The sequence below is a fragment of the Meles meles genome, chromosome 2, assembly GCF_922984935.1.
Source record: "Meles meles chromosome 2, mMelMel3.1 paternal haplotype, whole genome shotgun sequence".
In the NCBI taxonomy this organism is placed as follows: Eukaryota; Metazoa; Chordata; class Mammalia; order Carnivora; family Mustelidae; genus Meles; species Meles meles.
The window spans coordinates 131,820,498-131,839,379 of NC_060067.1; the positions used below are offsets into that span (position 1 = coordinate 131,820,498).

General features: G+C 35.7%; 1 non-coding gene across 1 annotated transcript; it reads right to left on the minus strand.

Moving 5' to 3' along the window:
* Positions 1–697: 697 nt before the first annotated feature.
* On the minus strand, positions 698–770 carry TRNAK-UUU. Its single transcript has one exon. It is a non-coding gene; the product is annotated as a tRNA-Lys (tRNA).
* Between the last annotated feature and the right edge of the window lie 18,112 nt (positions 771–18,882).

Here is an 18,882-nt window from a genome sequence, read left to right on the forward strand (position 1 = left end):
TCGGCTCGGGTTCGCTTTTGGGAGCTTCTGTTCCCTGAACACTTTCCATAGAGTTCCGGAGGACGGGAATGAAAATGCCAGCCTCCTAGTCTCCGGCCCGGAGGAACCGAGAGCCCGGGGCCCCACTCCTCAGCACGCCCCCAGAGGACAGCACCCAATCACTCCTGTATCCCCAGCCTCCAGCCACGCTCCGAGCTCACCCAGCCCGCGACCAGTTTAAGGTAACCCCGAGCTGAGAGTTCAGTCCTCGGCTCTGTCTCTGTAGCCGGCTTCTCTTTTCTAACACCTGCGAGCTCTGTGACACTCCGATACCCCCGATCCTTCTGTGACCCAGCGGGACCTGGGGCCACGCTGACCCCACGTGGGCTTCACCATGGTTTAGCCTCTGGAGCAAAGTCCCTCAGTGGAACAGACTTTTAAAAGTCCTGATTTTGTGCTCCGTTGCTCCGCCGCTTGCCAGGAGCCTGCCCCTCCCCTCCAGTCTATCTTCCCGTCGTTTTAGATTCACTTCTCTGCCAGTCCTACCTTTCAGAAAGTGGTTGATTTTCTATTTCTAGAATTGCTGTTCTTCTTCTCTTCGATCTCCTGTTGGATTTGTAGGTATTTGCAATGTTTAGATAAGCTATTGAGCTGACCTCCTGCTACCTGATGTAGTCTCAGCCTGCTACTTCTCCGCCATCTTGACCAAAACTGCTAACGCCCGAACAGGGACCTGAACCCTGGACCCTCAGATTAAAAGTCTGATGCTCTACCGACTGAGCTATCCGGGCCCTTCTATTTCTATTTTTTGAAACAACTTCAGTAGAATAGGTATTAATTCTTCTTTAAATGTCTGGGAAGCCATATGGCCCAGGACTCTTGTTTTATGGGAGGTTTTTTATTATTGCTTCAATTTCATTACTGGTTATTGGTCTATTCAGATTGTCTATGTCTTCTTCTTTCAGTTTTGGAAGTTTATAAGTTTCCAGGAATGCATCCATTTCTTCCAGGTTGCTTAATTTGTTGGCATATAGTTGCTGGTAATAATTTCAATAATTGTTTCTATTTCTTTGGTGTTAGTCATGATCTCTCCCCTTTCATTCATGATTTTATTAATTTGGATCTTTTCTCTTTTCTTTTGGATAAGTCTGGCCAGAATTTTATCAATCTTATTAATTCTTTCAAAGAACCAGATTCTAGTTTTATTGATCTGTTCTACTGTTCTTCTGGTTTCTACTTCTCTGCTCTAATCTTTATTATTTCTCTTCTCCTGCATGGTTTAGGTTTTATTTGCTGTTCTTTCCCTAGCTCCTTTGGATGTAAGGCTAACTTTGTGCGTTTGGAGTTTTTTTGACTTTTTTGATAAAGTCTTGGATAGCTATGTATTTCCCTTGTAGGACTGCCTTTGCAATATCTCACAGGTTTTGGACCAATGTGTTTTTATTCTTATTAGTTTCCATGAATTGTTTAAGTTCTTCTTTAATTTCCTGGTTGACCCAATCACTCTCTAGCAGGATGTTTTTTAACTTTCAAGTGTTTGAATTCTTTCCAAATGTTTTATTGAGACTGAGTTTCAGTTTCAAATCATTGGGGTCTCAGAACTAGCAGAAAATAATCTCAATCTTTTAATATCAGTTGAGACCAGATTTGCAATTCAGCATGTGGTCTATTCTGGAGAAAGTTCCATGTGCACTCGAGAAGAATGAGTATTCTGTTGTTTTAGGGTCAAATATTCTGTATATATCACAAAGTCCATCTAGTCCAATGTGTCTGTCATTCAAAACTCTTATTTCTTTGTTAATCTTCTGTTTAGATGATCTGTCCATTGCTGAGAGTGGAGTATTGAGGTCTCCTACTATTAATGTATCATTATCAATATGATTCTTTATTTTGGTTAACAGTTGGCTTATGTAGTTGGCTGCTCCCATGTTGGGTACATAGATATTTAGAATTGTTAGATTTTCTTGTTGGATAGACCCTTTAAGAGTAGACTTCAAGAGAGGGGAGAGTCATTATGGCAGAAAAGTAGCAGAAAGAGATGACATCAGGTATCAGGAGTTTAGCTAGATAGTTATCAAGCCATTCTGAACACCTACAAACCCAAAAGGAGATTGAAGAGAAGAGCAGTAATTATAGAAACAGAAAATTGACCACTTTCTGAAAGGTAGGATGTGTAGAGAAGTGAATCTGAAGCAATGGGAAGATAGATTGTGGGAGGTGGGGACAGATCCCAGCAAGTGGTGGAGCAACAGAGCACAAAATCCAAATTTTTAGAGGTCTGCTCCACTGAGGGATATTTTCCCTCACAGGGAGAGTGTGGTCTCAGGTCATGTGGGGTCACAGAAAGATTGGAGTATCTGAGTGTAGCAGAGCTCACAGGTATCAGAGCAGGGAAGCCAACTACAGAGATGGAGCTGAGGAGTGAGCTCTCAGCTTGGGGTTGCCTTAAACTGTGATCTGTGGCACAGTCGGACCACTGTTCTTTGAGCAGGGACCCCACAAATGGGAAATCCAGGGAGACCCACATTCTTCCAGTGGAAGAGCAGCGTGGCACGAATCTGCTGGGTTTGGAGACTCTAAACATGGCTGTGTGCTTGGTCACAGACCGGCTGAGCTTGGAGCACGGCCAGAGACCAGGGCGATGGGAGTGATTGACAGCTTTTCTTTGAAGGTGCACTGAGGAGTGGGGCCCTGAGCTCTTGGCTCCTCTGGGCCAGAGATTGGGAGGCCATCATTATCATTCCCATCCTCCAGAGCTCTATGGAGTGCATTCAGGGAACAACAGCTCCTGAGAACGAACGTGAGCAGATTACTTAACCTGGTCCCTGGCAAGGGCAACACAATTCCGCCTCAGACAAAGACATTTGAGAATCACTACAACAGGCCCCTCCCCCAGAAGATCAGCAAGAATATCCAGCCAAGACCAAGCTCACTGATCGAGAATTCCAGAGGAGGGGAAAGCAGAGCACGGAATTAATGGCTTCTCCCCCATGATTCTTTAGTCTTGCAAAATTAATTAAATTTTTTAAATTTTATTTTTCCTTATTCTGATTTTCCTAACTTTTCTTCTTTCAACATTTTTAACTAGTTTATCTTAACAATAGCTTTCTAAAAAAATCTTCTTAAACCTTCATTATTATAGTCATATTTTATCCTTCATTGTAGCTAACTTTATTTTTTGTATACATACAGAGTTTCTTTTACTAAAAATTATTGGATACAATTTCTTCTAATTGATCAAAGTATACCCTAAATCTAGCACAGGGCTTTTTTCTACTCTCCAGCCTGAGCAAATTCTCTCCACTTTTTTTTTCTTTCTATTTCTATTTCTTTCTATTTCTTTCTATTTCCAACTACCTTATCTTATCAATTCCTTTCTAGATTTTAAAAAAATTTTCATCTTTACAGTCATATTCCATTCCTTCATCATGTTTACCCTTATTTTGTGTGTATATAAGTTTCTCTTTCTTTACATTTTTGAGAGGTAGTTTCTTCTAAGAGACCAAAATACACCCAAAATCAAGTGGGTGGCTCTGTTCTATACAAAAGTCTAATATATATATTATATACTTATATAATATATGTTATAATAATATAATATATTATATATTATGTTATAATTATATATATAATTATAATAATATAATATATTATATATTATGTTATAATTATATATATAATTATATGTATATATATACATATATAATAAGGAATTATAATAATATATTATATAATATATTATATATTATGTTATAATTATATATATAATTATATGTATATAATTATAACATAATATATAATATATTATATAATATATTATATTATTATAATATATATCATAATAATAAATAATATATAAAATATACACTTATATATAAATTTTTTAATTTTTAAAATATCCTTTTTACCCCCTTTCTCCTCCCCCAATTTGGGGACTCTTTAGATTTGGTTAGCATACATTTTTCTGGGATCTTTGCCACCTTTTTAGTATTTTATTCCCTTGTTCATATTTTCTTATCTATACAAAATGACAAGGCAGAAAAATTCACCATAAAAACAAAACAAAACAAAACAAGAGTCAGTACTGAAGGCTAGGGATCTAATCAATTTGGACATTGGTAATATGTCAGATCAAGAGTTCAGAATGATGATTTTCAAGGTGCTAGCAGGGCTTAAAAAAGAAATGGAAGATATTAGAAAAACCCTGTCTGGAGAAATAAAAGCCCTTTCTGGAGAAATAAAAGAACTAAAATCTAACAAGTTGAAATAAAAAAAAAACTATTAATGAGGTGCAGTAAAAAAAAGGAGGCTCTTACTGCAGGCTAAATGAAGCAGAAGATAGAATTAGTGATATAGAAGACAAAATGATGGAGAATAAGGAAGCTGAGTAAAAGAGAGACAAATACTGGACCATGAGTGGAGAATTCGAGAGATAAGTGATACCATAAGATGAAACAATATTAGATTAACTGGGAATCCAGAAGAAGAAGAAAGAGAGAGGGGCAGAGGTATATTGGAATAAATTATAGAAGATAATTTCCCTAATATGGCAAAGGGAACAAGCATAAAAATCCAGGAGGCACAGACAATCCCCCTCAAAATCAATAAAAATAGGTCCACACCCCATCATCTAATAGTAAAACTTATAAGTCTTAGTGACAAAGAGAAAATCTTGAAAGCAGTTTAGGACAAGAAGTCTGTAACATACAATGGTAAAAATATTAGATTGACAGCAGATTTATCCACAGAGACCTGGCAGGCCAGAAAAAACTGGCATGATATATTCAGAGCACTAAATGAGAAAAACATGGAACCAAGAATACTATATCCAGCTAGGCTATCATTGAAAATAGAAGGAGAGATAAAAAGCTTCCAGGACAAAAAGAATCTGAAAGAATTTGTAAACACCAAAGCAGCACTACAGGAAATATTGAAAGGGGTCCTCTAAGCAAAGAGAGCCTAAAAGTAGTAGATCAGAAAGGAACAGAGACAATATACAGTAACAGTCACTTTACAATACAATGGCACTAAATTAATATCTTTCAATAGTTACCCTGAATGTAAATGAACTAAATGCCCCAATCAAAGGAAACGTGGATTCAGAATGGATAAAAAACAAAACAAGACAAAAAATAAAACCCATTAATATGTTGTCTACAAGAAACTTGTTTAAGACCCAAAGACATCTCCAGATTTAAAGTGAAGGGGTGGAAAACAATTTATGATGCTAATGGACATCAAAAGAAAGCTGGGTGGCAATGCTTATAAGAGATAAATTAGATTTTTAAGCCAAAGACCATAATAAGAGATGAAGAAAGACACTATATCATACTCAAAGGGTCTGTCCAACAAAAAGATCTAACAATTCTAAATATCTATGCCCCTAACATGGGAACAGCCAACTATATAAACCAATTAATAACAAAATCAAAGAAACACATTGACAATAATACAATTATAGTAGGGGACTTTAACATTCCTCTCACTGAAATGGACAGATTATCCAAGAAAATGATCAACAAGGAAATAAAGGCCTTAAATGATACACTGGACCAGATGGACATCACAGATATATTCAGAACGTTCCATCCCAAAGCAACAGAATACACATTCTTCTCTAGTGCATATGGAACATTCTCCAGAATAGATCACATCCTGGGTCATAAATCAGGTCTCAACTAATACCAAAAGATTGGGATCATTCCCTGAGTATTTTCAGACCACAGTGCTCTGAAGCTAGAACTCAGTCATGGGAGGAAAGTTGGAAGGAACTCAAATATATGGAGGCTAAAGAGAATCCTACTAAGGAATGAATGGGTCAACCAGGAAGTTAAAAATATTTATGGAAATAAAATGAAAACACAACTGTTCAAAATCTGTGGGACACAGCAAAGGCAGTCCTGAGGGGAAAGTATATAGTGATACAAGTTTTTCTCAAGAAATAAGAAAGGGAAGGGAAGCAAGGGCAAAAATGAACTATTGAGACTTTGTCAAGATCAGAAGCTTTTACACAGCAAAGGAAACAGTCAACAAAACCAAAAGACAACTGACAGAATGGGAGAAGACATATCAGATAAAGGGCTAGTGTCCAAAATCTATAAGGAACTTAGCAAACTCAACACCCAAAGAATGAATAATCCAATCAAGAAATGGGCAGAGTTCATAAGCAGACATTTATGCAAAGAAGACATCCAGATGGCCAACAGACACATGAAAAAGTGCTCCACATCACTCGGCATCAGGGAAATGCAAATCAAAACCACAATGAGATATCACCTCACACCAGTCAGAATGGCTAAAATTCTGTCAGAATGGCTGTCAGGAAATGACAGATGCTGGTGAGGTTGTGGAGAAAGGGGAACCCTCCTACACTGTCGTTGGGAATGCAAGCTGGTGCAACCACGGAGGTTCATCAAAAAGTTGAAAATAGAGCTACCCTTTCGCCCAGTATTCACAATATTAGGTATTTACCCTAAAGATACAAATGTAGTGTTCCAAAGGGGCACACACACATGAATGTTTATAGCAGCAATGTCCACAATAGAATTTCTAGCAGAAATTTCCACAATGGAAAGAACCTAGATGTCCATCAACAGATTAATGGATAAAGAAGACATGATATATGTATATAATGGAATACTATGCAGCCTTCAAAAGAAATGAAATCTTGCCATTTTCAATAATGTGTATGAAACTAGAGGGTATTATGCTGAGCGAAATAAGTTAATCAGGGAAAGACAATTATCATATGATCTCTCTGATATGAGGAATTTGAGAGGCAAAATGGGGGGTTTGGGGGAGTAGGGAAGGAAAAAATTAAACAAGATGGGATAGGGAGGGAGAGAAACCATAAGAGACTCTTAATCTCACAAAACAAACTGAGGGTTGCCAGAGGGTGGGGATATGGAGAGGGTGGTTGGGTTACGGACATTGGGGAGGGTATGTGCTACAGTGAGTGCTGTGAAGTTTGTAAGTCTGACAATTCACAGACCTGTACCCTTGGGGCAAATAATTCATTATATGTTAATTAAAAAAAAATAAGAGTAGACTTCAAAAGTAACCAAAAAATCTCTAACTAAATTCCTTTTAAAATATATAGGGGGAAAAAAACTCCAAAAATAAGAAAATGCATATCTACAAAGGTAAAACAGAAAACTTGAAATTCTTTGGCCAAGATATTTATAATCTTCTCTACTGGTGAATAAAACATTAAAATCAATTCTTCAACATTCAGAAACCAGTTCCTCACCTAATTTCTTAAGCAGTGAATTAAATGCAGTGAGTTTTCAATGGAGTAAGATTTTTTTCACTCCATTGAAATATTCATTTATTTACCCTTTTAACAAATATTTACTGAGCATCAACTATGTGCCACACACTTTCTGAGATGCCTAGTATATAGCAATGAACAAAGCATGGCCCCTACTTCCATGGAACTTACATTTTTTCCAGGAAGAGGAGATTTTAATATTTCTATAAATATCTAGTAATAATCTATTAAGGAAACACCAAAATTTTTTACCATATAGTAATTGTAGGATCATTAGTATTGTTTACTAAACATATCTGTTTTCCACCCATTCCATGCACATGAAAGGATTGTTCTTCCTTTCCCTCCTGATGTTTGCTTGGCCCTGTCAATATCTTTGGTTGAATAGTTAAGTGGAAGGACCTCATTCTGAATCTCAGTGAAGATGACATAAATCTAGATCTCTAAGCTGAACTGTGATCTAACTGTATTGTGAGTGAAAAATAAACCTTTGGTGTTCTTAGTCAAGGTGAGCAACTATAGCCCATGGGTCAAAACCAGTTCACAACCTGTTTTTGTAAATAAGATCATGCCTGTTAGATAACATACTGCCTATGGCTGCATTTATGTGACAGTGGCTCATTTGAATAGTTGTAGCAGAGCAAATATTCAGAACAACTACTAAGGGTAACTACTGTGGTCCACAAAGCTTAAAGTATTTACCATCTGACCCTTTATAGTAAAAATTTGCTGACCATATTTTAAGTCACTAAGCTTTAGGTATTATCTATTACCTGTACATAATCTAGATTTTATGGGCTGAATTGCATCTCCTACCCCCAGTTCAAATGTTAAAACTCTAACCCCCAGAACCTTAGAATGCGACTGTATTTTGATATAAAGCTTTCAAAGAGGTGACTAAAGTAAAATGAGGCTTTTAGGGTGGGCCCTAATTCAATCTGACTGATGTCCTTGGAAGGAGAGAAAATGGGACAAAGAGATACCAGGTATGTATGTGCACAAAGAAATTACCTTTTAAGGACACAGCAGGAAGGCAGCCCTCTGCAACCCAAGGAGACAGATCTCAGAGGAAACCAAACCTATTGACATCTTGAATTTTGACTTCTAGTCACTCAAACTATGAAAAAATAAATTTTTGTTGTTTAGTCACAAAATCTGTGGTATTTTGTTATGGCGGCCCTAGCAAACTAATATCCTTGTCTATCCTGACTGATGCAGAAATTGGTACCTAAATATCAGGTGATGGTGTAAGTAACAACAAAATATGGTGACCATTTAATTTGCTAAATCAGCATATGCTACAGAATGTGAAATACTTTCTTAATTACTTAATTCAAATTACTAAATTTAGGCAGTACTTTTCTATGTTATGATGGTCTTAAGCATTTACTAATATAACTATTTAGCTAGCTAGCTAGCTATCACTTATCATCTATCTATCATCTATCTACCTATCATCTATGTCTATTCTGTCTTTATATCTAGCTATAAATTTACTTGACTTTGTTCTCTGTGCATATAATATATGATTTCATTGGTGATTTTTCAAGTTAAACAATAACATAACTCACTCTGCTCCAAACAATCAGAATACATTATATATCTGAAAAGCCAAACTGTCGTAAAGTAGAGTGTGGTTGTTTGATAACCCTGCAACTGACAGATAGCAGGAGATGTTTGTTAGTATCTAGGGACAAAGACTTTAAAATTATGTTTCTTAGTTGTCCTAAAAAGGGTTAAATATTCAAAAACAGTTCAATATAGTTGAGTCATAAATGTTCTTTATCAAGAAAATCCTCTTCCTTTTTCCTTTTTTTTTCTTGTTTTGTTTTGGGGTCCTGGTGTATGAACTTAGAGTCCTTTTGTGTTGTGCAGTCCCAAACAGCCAACTCACATTTCAAGTTTAAGATATAATCCACTTCTCAACAATCATTGACTATATTGTGTTTTGCCTCAATTCAGTGCATTGGAGTATTCTTCAAAGGAAAACACATTTACATAAATAAATGTATCTTTCATTTCATATCAAAGAAAGTCAATCATATTATTTTGCCCAGAGAATCTATTATTAGAGGAACAATTTTGTCTTTCAGCCCCTACTCATTGATGAATAGGATTTATCTTATTTATAATACTAACATAAAAGGCAAGTCTCTCTGTAGATGAAAGAAAGCCAGTGGTCTCAGCAGAACAATTCAGAAGTGTATGAGCATGAGTTGAAAATGTGACTGGCTTTCCAATGTCTCTCCAGATGTAAGGATTAGAACAGTGCAAGTGCCAATTGCACTGTGAATTCAGAGAAGCATGAAGCGCCACTCCAAAGTGTAGTTTTAGTAATACACATTCATAACTCTCAGTCTTTTGCATTTCTAAGATCCTCAACAACATGTCAGGTTTTCCAGTAGTAATAGAAGCATTCTAATAACATGCTTTACAGTTTTCACATCATAGCTAGTATTTCACAGGTGTTGCCAATTTAGAAGGGATGAGCCCCATCCCCACTGTGTGATAGATATTCTTTGCCTAAACCATTAAGACAAGTAAAAGTGGTCAGATGATTCTTCCTCTGCTGAGAGCTCCCACAATCTCTAAATCTCTCTTTTCACCCAAATTACAGGTAATGTTATTTTGGTTGGAGATGTGCTTTTCCAAGAGAGAAGTGCAAGCCTCTCAGAATCAGGAGTTTAGACTCAATCAATAAAAGTCATATGGGTGTCACTTTTGTTGTAACTGTGTGTCCTTGACCAGGTTTCATAGTGTGGAAATGAAGAGACTGCTGTCTTTGAGGCAGTGGATCACAGCCCTGTGGGGGCCCATGTGGCCCCTGACCATATTGTAAAACTTCTTCACATGAGCACCTTCTCTACTGACTACTCAGACTACTCCTACATGGCCCCCTCTTCCTCCACAGTCCTAGCTGATGTCATAGAGCTTGGCACCTTAGGATTTAAAGCATATTATTGTAGTATCTATGGCTAAACTGTAGACTCCTTTAGAGCAAAAACAATGCACTGGCCTTTCTGTCTATCATAGCTCCTATAACCCCAGAGAACAATGAAGATGGAGATGATAATGCTGATGATGTGGTGGAGGACATATTAGCAACAGTGGTAACTAACATTTGTTAGCTGTCAAAGTCCATGTTAAGCCCTTTTCATGAGTCTTTTTACTTCATCTTCACAGGAAATCTTTGAGGTACAGATGAAGGAACTGAGGCTGAGGTCACTGTATTCAGTCACTGTAGGGGTTTGAATAGTGTTCTCCAAAATTTTTGTCCATCCGGACCTCTGAATATGTCTTTATTTGCAAATAGGTTCTTTGCAGATTTAGATAATTCAATTAAGATGAGGATACAGGGGAAGGAAAAAATTATTTTCTCTTAACAGTTCTAAATTCTCACTGAAGTATCTTCCTCTTCTTCCTTCTTCTATTTCTCCTGGTGGCTGTAGTCCTTGGTAAAGTAGAGTATAGAGGAACACCAAGGCAAAATGGACTGAAGGCTCAAGATGAGGAGAAACATTCCAGATAAAGGGTTTTGTATGCATCATTCATGGGACTCTCCTATCTTTGCTTACCTCTCAATTCTTACCGTTGTCTTCATTTTGTGTGTAAAGCACAGCAAGAACCCCCATGCTTCATAGAGTCAGAACCTCCAATCATTTGCCAAATAGCTCATATGGTGAAATGGTGTCAAGTGCCTAGGGCAGTGCTTGTCCACAGGAGATGCTCAATTGAAATGCAGTAAAGCAAATGGCAGGAGTCCTATCCCAATTCTCTCTTTTTCTTTCACCTTTGGCCCCCTTCACCCATTTTATATTCTGTTTCTTTATATGTTAACAGGCTACTATAATCATTTTAACAGCTCTCTAGCACACATTTAAGTATTCACATCCAATATGGATGTATTACTCAAACTATGTCCTTGAAGTGTTCATAATCTCATATGAGAGGAAATACCATCAAAACAAGTCAAAGTATCTGTGGTGGCTTATTTGAGTAAAGATACCCAGTCAGGGGAGCCTGGGTGGCTCAGTTGGTTGAACGACAGCCTTCATCTCAGGTCATGATCCTGGAGTCCCAGGATGGAGTCCCACATCAGGCTCCCAGCTCACTGGGAGTCTGCTTTTCCCTCTGACCTTCTCCTCGCTCATGCTCCCTCTCACTGTCTCTCTCTCTCAAATAAATAAAATATTAAAAAAAAAAGATACCCAGTCTTTCCACAACTATGACCTCATATATATCTCCCCTTCTGCCATACTTGTCAGAAAGAGGCAATATTCTGCAAAAATAATAAAAAAATGCACTTAAGAGTTTCCTATAAAGAAGTTTGAGAGTCAAATAAAAAATAAAGTTTAAGGAAAAATTAGTTAAATGTAAAGTTCCATTCATTATTCTGCTCAACACTAATTTTTTTCATTCAAATTAGTTGAGAGCAATGGCTATATGGACTACATGTGATTCATTAAAGTCACAATAATTATTTAAATATAATTTAAAATTTGGTAAAACAATTCAGCAGTAAAAATACATATATATTTTCTTTTTTTATATTTTCATTTTTCAAGCATGAATAAGCTTTATGATTTGTAAATTAAATTCTAACCTTTTTTGAAAACTATAGTAAGGTATGAAATAAAACTTGTCCTGGTTTTAGCACTATTTGTCCTTGAATATGTTTAGCAGCTTCACAAGTATTTAGTTTTTATAGCATATTCTTTTACATTTTAAGCCTATGTTTATTTTGGAAATTTTTTGCATATATTTTAGTGTAAGACTAATTTTGAGTCTAAAGTGAATGATAATGATCTCTTGACCTTTGTCTTTTTTAAAATTTCTTGAAGTTGTCATTGATCTAAAATGAATACAATAAATAACAAAAGATAGTCTTTATGTCAGAGTGTGTATATGTGTATATATATGTATATACATATATATATGCATATGTATGTATATATACACACATGTATTTTTAAACTTGTAGTCACCTTCATCTGCTTAAATATATAAAACATAAAATAACTTTGCTATTGAATCTCTACTATGATTATGGTTTTTTAGCCTTTATTTTGTTTCATTTATAATCTATAAACTAAGACTGATAAGACTGCTCCTTGTCAAGTAATTATTTCTTACTTTCTAAGTAATTTAAAACCTGAGCTAATTGGAATATTTCTGAGTAATTTTCATTTAATTACTTCCAAACATGCAAATATTTCTATTGAAAGTAGTCAAAGTGTCACAAATTATACTGTTTGACTTCAACCTTCAGTTCTATATAATGAGAACTATGGATAAAAATCTAGTTTTAAACTAAAAATATTCTACACTAAAGAGAAAATATTGGCTCCACATTTCCCTACAAGCTGTTCTGTTCAATATCCCATGGCAAATTTTGTCCCTGCAACAAAGAGATAGATTATTTGTGTCTCATTAATTTTTATGTAAAATTATTCTTTGTTCTCTTGGTTGCTCTCTGTCTAAATTGGAAGGGAGATAACTACAGATTTTTTTAAGAGTTTAATTGTCCAGATTTATACATCTACCACTTGTAATTTTAAAAATGGATATTATGTATATCCATGATATTTTGTAATTACTCTTTGCTATTTATTTTATATTTATTGTATAAATTTTATAGCAATGACAATGTCATTGTAATGAATAAAGGAAAAGAAATTAAAAAAAGACAAAAGCTGCTAAGATCATTACCATTCGCCATAGACAGAAAAGTAGTCCTACACTAAAATATAGGTAATGAATTTCCAAAACAAACATAGACTTTTAAAATATGTAGGATTTTAAGTAATGTTGAGGCAACTTTCAGAACGGGAGAAAACATTTGTAAATGACACATCTAATAAAGAGTTAGTATCCAAAATTTATAAAGAACTTATCAAACTCAACACCCTAAAAACAAATAATCCAGTTAAGAAGTTTAGTTAAGATATGAGTAGACATTTTTTTCCAAAGAAGACATACAAATAACTAACAGAGACATGAAAAGATGGTCAACATCATTTATCATCAAGGAAATACAAGGCAAAACTACTATCAGATATCACCTCACACCTGTCAGAATGGCTAAAATTAACAACACAGGAAACAACAGATGTTGGTGAGAATGTAGAGGAAAAGGAACATCGTATTCTCTCAGAAGGAATGCAAACTGGTGTGGCCACTCTGGAAAACAGTATGGAGTGTCCTCAAAAAGTTAAAAATAGAACTACCTTATGATCCAGCAATTGCACTACTATGTTTTACCCAAAAGATACAAAAATACTGATTCAAAAGGCATGTACACTCTGATGTTTATAGCAGCATTATCAACAATAGTCAAAATATGGAAATGGTCCAGATGTCCATTGACTGATGAATGGATAAGGAAGAGGTGAATATATATGGAGATGGAATATTAGCCATAAAAAGAATGAAATCTTGCCATTTGCAACAGCATGGATGAAGCTAGAGTTTATTATGCTAAGTGAAATATCAGCCAGAGAAAGACAAATATAATATAATTTTGATGAGGGAACAGAGGGCTGGCTGAGGACAAAGCAAAAGCTGACACCCTACTACATTCCCCCAACCCCACTCCTGGGTGGGACATATTGTGGCATTCTTTAGGAATCTCCCACCTATCTTAATGTTAAAACATTGCTAGAGGGAAAAATGACCTTGACAATGGCAAGGCCTCAAGGCCTTCCAGTACCTTGTATGTCCTCTTTAGCATATGGAAGTTCTATTGAAACCTCCCTTTTCCTTATCTCCCTTAACCACATGGTGCATACTCTGCCACCCCTCCCAACCTGGGCAACAACTCTTTCTGCCCGTGGGTCCTGTCTCCATGCTTTAATAAACCACCATTTTGCACCAAAGATGTCTCAAGAATTCTTTCTTGGTCAATGGCTCCAGATCTCACCCCACCAAACCTCACTTATATTCTAAAACTTCATCAATTTCACTCATATGTGTAGTTTAAGAAACAAAACAGATGAATATAGAGAAAAAAAAAGAGAAGCAAACCATGAAACAGACTCTTAACTGTGAAGAATGTACTGAGGGTTTCTTTAGGGAAGGTGGACGGGGATATGAGTTAAGTGGGTGAGGGGGATTAAGGAAGGTACTTCTTGTGAAGAGCACTGGGTTTTATATGTAAGTGATGAATCACTGAATTCTACTCCTGAAACTAATATTACATTATATGTTAACTAACTAGAATTCAAATAAAAACTTCAAACTACAAAATCTAAATAATAAGTAATGAAATAAAATACACAGGATTATGGTGTAATAACTGAATACTTCTGAAACCTCAAAACATATTCAAGGACAGCTATGCTAAAACCAAGACAACTTTCATTTCATATCTTAACTATCTTTCAAGAACAGGCCACTATTTAATTTATAAATCATAAAGCTAATTAATGACTATAAAATGAATAAACTAAAAAATAATATTATTTGTATTAAAATTATAAACGTTATTCTACTAAGTAATTTTCAGTGTCTTGGACAGTAGGGAAGTAATATGAAAGCTTCCCAGGACTTTTTCTTTGAACCCTATTGAGGACTGTCTTTTTAGATAAATTATAGCAGAATTAAACTCACTTTTCTTAATATCTTGCATTTTTGTTGTTCAGAGAATTCATGATTATCTGGATGAAAGGTGTGGGACACTAGGTAAGACTGTAATCACCAGTAGAATTACCAAAGGAAACATATACACAAAGAACAAAGAAAAGATGTACATTTCAACAAGAACATAGAAATTTGAGATTAAGCCAATGACAGAGATAGATATACATAAATAAACAGATACAAGACATAGATACATTCTAATACTCATTCCATTTTATATAACACCTGAATAATACTTGTTTATTGAATTAATTCATTAAGCACAAGGGGCTTTCTTTTTTCCCAATGTATACATTCTGTCTATTTTCTGGATTAACCAAAATTCACATATGGTTACAGATGAAAGCATTGTTGATTTAAATTTGTGATTACTAATAGATACATTAATTTAATTAATTAAAAAAAGAGAAATGGCATGTCAAAAAGCATACTCATCAGATTCAGAAAGATGAAGCTCTCTGCTCAGTAGTTTTGCAAACACTGTCCATCATTTTCTTCTGTATATAGCAAGAAAAAAATTAATACCTCATTAAGTTGTCATGGAAAAATAAGAAGGGAATCCTCTAGCTATTTTTGGGAATACTATTTCTATAATTATAAAAATTGAAATATGTTTAATAATCTATTACAATAGTAATCAAAATTTTCCAGTATTTCTCTAATATCAATTCACCAGTTTTCAATAATCTTTTAAAACCTAGAGGAATTGCTGTATGCCACAGAAGTGAGGTAGGTTGAAAGAATATTAGACAGATATTCATTTTTTTTCTCCTTTCCATTATCTTAACTTTCAAAAATAGCCTAGAAGGAACATATGGCATATTAAAAAATATAAAAAACAATCCAGAACCAACTTTTCAGTGTTAAGAAAAACTATCAGTGAAATACTAAATTAACTAAACCAATACCTATTAAGTTATATATTTAGGATGTCTAAGAATATGCCAAGAGTTAAAACTAACTTCAGATTTCAGCAAGGAATATGCTTTGAAATTCACAGAAATACACACCAAAAAGAAGACCAACAGAAGAATTTGAATGCAGGTGAAAATATAGACATGGGATTCAGACAATGAAAGTCCAACGTAAACATGACTGCTGTTACGAAGAAAGGAGCACAAACAAATATGGGGGGGGGGGGGACCACACCTAAAGGTTTAATAGAAGAAAAAACTTAAATGAAAGAAGATACAAATCAGTTAAAAAGACACATTGCTGTGAGGAAAAATTAGGAAAACTTCACCAACTCTGAGACATAAACTATCAAAACTTACTAAAATTTCAGAATAAATAAAGACTTTACCAGACAGATTAAAAGGATGCACATCACAGTCAATGGGGAAAAATAAGAAAGCAGCTTGGTGTCAGGTCTCTCCTAAGCAACACCAGATTTCATGAAATAATAGAGCATTGTTCCAACTGAGGGCAATTCCCCTCTGGGGATACTAAACAACATGTAAGGACATTTTTTATTATCACAACTGGGGTGGATGCTACTAGTATCTAGTGGGTAGAAGTCAGGGATATTATCAAATATCTTATAAAGCTCAAGACAGTGCCCCCACCGCACCCCCACATACTCAGTAAAGCATTATTCAGACCAAAATGTCAATAGTGCTGAGGTTGAGAAATTCTGCAATTCTTCGATATCAGGCACAGCAACTTCTTTCAAGATATGTCTCCAAAGGCCAAGGAAACAAAAGCAAAAATGAACTTTTGGGACTTCATCAAGATCAAAAGCTTCTGCACAGCAAAGGAAACAGTCAACAAAACAAAGAGGCAACCCACGGAATGGGAGAAGATATTTGCAAATGACAGTACAGACAAAAGGTTGATATCCAGGATCTATAAAGAACTTCTCAAACTCAACACACACAAAACAGTTAATCATGTCACAAAATGAGAGAAGACATGAACAGACACTTCTCCAATGAAGACATACAAATGGCTATCAGACACATGAAAAAATGTTCATCATCACTAGTGATCAGGGAGATTCAAATTAAAACCACATTGAGATACCACCTGACACCAGTTAGAATGGCCCAAATTAGCAAGACAGGAAACAACGTGTGTTGGAGAGGATGTGGAGAAAGGGGAACCCTCTTACACTGTTGGTGGGAATGCAAGTTGGTGCAGCCACTTTGGAGAACAATGTGGAGATTCCTTAATAAATTAAAAATTGAGCTTCCCTATGATGCTGCAATTGCACTGCTGGGTATTTACCCCAAAGATACAGATGCAGTGAAAAGAAGGGCCATCTGTACCCCAATGTTTATAGCAGCAATGGCCACAGACGCCAAACTGTGGAAAGAACCAAGATGCCCTACAACGGACGAATGGATAAGGAAGATGTGGTCCATATACACGATGGAGTATTATGCCTCTATCAGAAAGGATGAATACCCAACTTTTGTATCAACATGGACAGGACTGGAAGAGATTATGCTGAGTGAAATAAGTCAAGCAGAGAGAGTCAAGTATCATATGATTTCACTTATTTGTGCAGCATAACAAAGAACATGGAGGACATGGGGAGATGGAGAGGAGAAGGGAGTTGAGGGAAATTGGAAGGGGAAATGAACCATGAGAGACTATGGACTCTGAAAAACAACCAGAGGGTTTTGAAGGGGAAGGGGGTGAGAGGTCGGGGGAGCCAGGTGGTGGGTATTATGGAGGGCACGTATTGCATGGAGCACTGGGTGTGGTGCATAAACAATGAATTCTGTTATGCTGAAAAGAAATTTAAAAAATCAATATTAAAAAAAATGGTGAACAAGAACTGGCAGAACGGGACTCTATCAGCGGTGGCAATCCTCCTCTAACTCCAAGTCAAGCAATGGTAGAAAAAGAAGCTAAGGGATGAGAATAAGATTTGTATGCCACAAGAGAGAATAGTACTGCAGAGGCAAAGAACAGAATGGCAAGAAAGTCCTTAGGGAGACCTTGCCAAAGAAGGAGAGAATGTGTTATCTATGCTAATTTTCCACTTCAGTAATAGAATTTGGTGATGATATTAGAATTTCCTTGAAAGACTGAAGACTTGGTAGTTAATGGCTGAGAAATGTCTATGTTCTAAACAATCAGGTGGGAGAAATCCTCAGAAACCAGTGCACTGGGAGACTCCCAAAAGCTCAGTGGGTATCTTAGTTGTCCAAGGTCTTCAATAAATTAAAATACTCCTAAGTTTTTTTTTTAAATTTAAATTCAATTAATTAACATATAATGTATTATTACAAGTCTGTGATTCATCATGTACAGGTCTGTGACTCATAAGTCATATATAATACCCAGTACTCATTACATCACATGCCCTCCTTAATGTCCACTACCTAGTTACCCCATCCCCACCCTCCAGCACCCCTCAGTTTGTTACCTATGATTAAGAGTCTTTTACAGTTTATCTCCCTCTATGGTTTTGTTTTGTTTCATTTTTTCCTCTCTTCCCCTATGATCCTCTATTTTGTTTCTTAAATTTCACACATCAGTAAGACCATATGATAATTGTTTTTCTCTGATTGACTTATTTTGATTAGCATAATACCCACCAGTTTAAACTACATCATGGCCAATGGTAAGATTTCAATTTTTGATGGCTGCATAATATTCATATATATATACATATATGTGTATATATATATATATATATACCTACATATACATATATTTGATTATGTGATTATATATATATTAATATAGATATATCGATATATCTATATCTATATATATATATATATATATCTCGATTGATCACATTTTCTTTGCCCATTCATCTGGCGATGGACATCTGAGTTCTTTCCACAGTTTGGCTATTGTGGACATTGCTGCTATAAATATTGTGATGCAGATCACTGCATTTGTATCTTTGGGGTAAATACCTAGTAATGCAATTGTTGGGCCATAGGGTAGGTCTGTTTTCAACTTTTTGAAGAATGGCCACACTGTTTTCCAGAGTTACTGCACCACCTGAATTTCCGCAAACAGTGTAAAAGTGT